Genomic DNA, 2,318 nt, shown 5'->3' with positions numbered 1-2,318 from the left:
GCACCTCTTAGCACATCAACATCTAAAAGTGTCTATTTTACTCGCCTATCAATTAACACGTAATCCAATAACGCTCTCTCGCCATCTCTTCTACTTACATACGTATACTTATGGATATTTCTCTTTGTACACCAGGTCTTAGCAAGCACCGTCCTTTTTCAACATATGAATCTATATGCTCTTCACCGTTTCCATTTACAACACTGAACACTCCATGTACACCAATCATTCCATGAATTGCACCATTACCCACCTTTACATTCAAATCACCCATCTATATAACCCAGTATCGTGCATCAAAACTACTGTCACACTCACTCAGGTGATCTCAAAACACTTGCCTCTCATGATCTTTCTTTTCATGCCCAGGTGCAGATGCACCAATGATCACCCATCTCTCTCCATCCAATTTCAGTTTTACCCATATCAATCTAGAGTTTACTTTCTTACACTGTATCACATACTCCCACCATTCTTTTTTCATGAGCAGTGCTACTCCTTTCATTGCTCTTTTCCTCTCACTAACCCCTGACTTTACTCCAAAGACATTTCCAAACTACTTTCCCCTTTACCCTTGAGCTTCGTTTCACTCAGAGCCAAAACATCCAGGCTCCTTTCCTGTAACATACTACCTATCTCTTCTTTTTTCTCATCTTGGTTACATCCTCACACATTTAGACATTTCTATTCAAGTATATAGAAAAAGCATAATAATGATTTACGGATTATTCTACTTATGGTCTCGGTAGTAATATATCTTATGAGTCATAGCATAATGAGAATTGGAAGGTGTATCAAAAATAGGCACAGGATGGCTGCTGCGGGCATATCGAGATGAGTACAGGAGAAATCCCATCACAATGGCCAACCCTGCTAAACCTGCAGCTTGAGTGTTGATCACCCATGCTTCATTCAACAGCATAGTTAACTCTTTTGTGCTTAGTACAAGGAAGTCCTTCTCAGAGTATCCTGTAACAGCAGTGGCAATAACAAGCGTGACTGTGATGATTCCAAAGGTGGTATGGACAGGCACCAAACCAGAACGAGACTTTGCTGTTCCTTGCTCACAGAAGAGCAGTAACTAGACACTGAAGACTTCAACTACCAGCTGCAGAGTGAAGAGTCTAATGGTAATCAGGCCTAGCCATGACTGTAGGGAGTACAAATTAGGGATTGGAGGGTTACGAAGGTTGTGGGAGTCAAAAATAGTTATGGTGGCAACCACAATGCATGGAACAGCCATCAAGCAGAGGAATGTGTGTATGATCTTGGCTGTCAATTTGTTGCAGCACCGGAACAATCGGTACACCAACATTGCATGTCCCAAGAAGAAGACGAAGCCGCATATCATGAGAACAGGGTGGAAGTTGAGTTCCAGGTGCACCTCATCGCGCCAGCCGAACCCTCCACGGTAGTATACTGACCAGAAGAGCACGAGACTCAGAGGGCCGAACATGAGAATATCTGCGAGGAATTCTAGGAAGTAGAACACAATGGACGACCCAGTGTTCATATGCCCACCGTAACTGTAGCGGTGTGACCGCCCCATCCTGACGTAACGTTGGTCAAGTATATTCTTATGAATCCACGGGGAGAATGAAACACGATAAGTTCCCAAGTGCACTTTCGTGTAATGATCAAATTATCAGGGGAGACACAAGACAGTAATATAACAGTCAGTTGATATACAACGAAGAGATGTAGCTAGGACGCCATTTGGTAAGCATGTGATTATCCATGACAGTTAACGAGCGTATCATAAATGTATTATGTGGACAAGAAAGAGAATTGTTTACAAACTTTATCAACAAAATAGGTATCCAATTTCTATAAATCTTCACTCAAATTATGATTATAGTTCTTTGTGTATCTAATTATATAAGATTCAGTGATATTTCTCGTGATACTGGAGTTAGATTTAATAACTTAGATGTCATTACTCTAGTCAATACAATGATCATAGTTTTTAACGTGATTAAACAAGGCATTTGGTTCTTGTCCCGTTCTTATAAAATATTTAAGTCTAACAGAAAGATCCTTACCAGTGTTACCCAACATAAAACTTATCACAACTTCCACATGGCACTTTATAGGAGAATTTTCTCGTGACTTCCAGATTAAGATGTTTTTTATAGTATTATTCTTGCAGAAGGCACCATTTACATTAAAGGATTCAAGCAACATGGTAAGTAAAGAGAAATTATTATCAAAAGGGAGAACTGAAAGATTTTTAGTGTCAATGGGAGGTTTGGGCTGAACCCTATAAAATGATTTCTTTGCTAACGTAAGAGATTTATCAATGAAAGTTCTAGGGTACT

The 2,318-nt window shown here is 39.9% G+C and overlaps 1 pseudogene; it reads right to left on the bottom strand.

Moving 5' to 3' along the window:
* Positions 1 to 730: 730 nt before the first annotated feature.
* On the bottom strand, positions 731 to 1,549 carry LOC139753078 (plasma membrane ascorbate-dependent reductase CYBRD1-like; annotated as a pseudogene).
* Positions 1,550 to 2,318: the final 769 nt, after the last annotated feature.

This window comes from Panulirus ornatus, chromosome 14 (genome assembly GCF_036320965.1).
Source record: "Panulirus ornatus isolate Po-2019 chromosome 14, ASM3632096v1, whole genome shotgun sequence".
In the NCBI taxonomy this organism is placed as follows: domain Eukaryota; kingdom Metazoa; phylum Arthropoda; class Malacostraca; order Decapoda; family Palinuridae; genus Panulirus; species Panulirus ornatus.
Note: the sequence above shows the minus strand (reverse complement) of the source record. Positions and strands in the feature narration are given on the sequence as shown.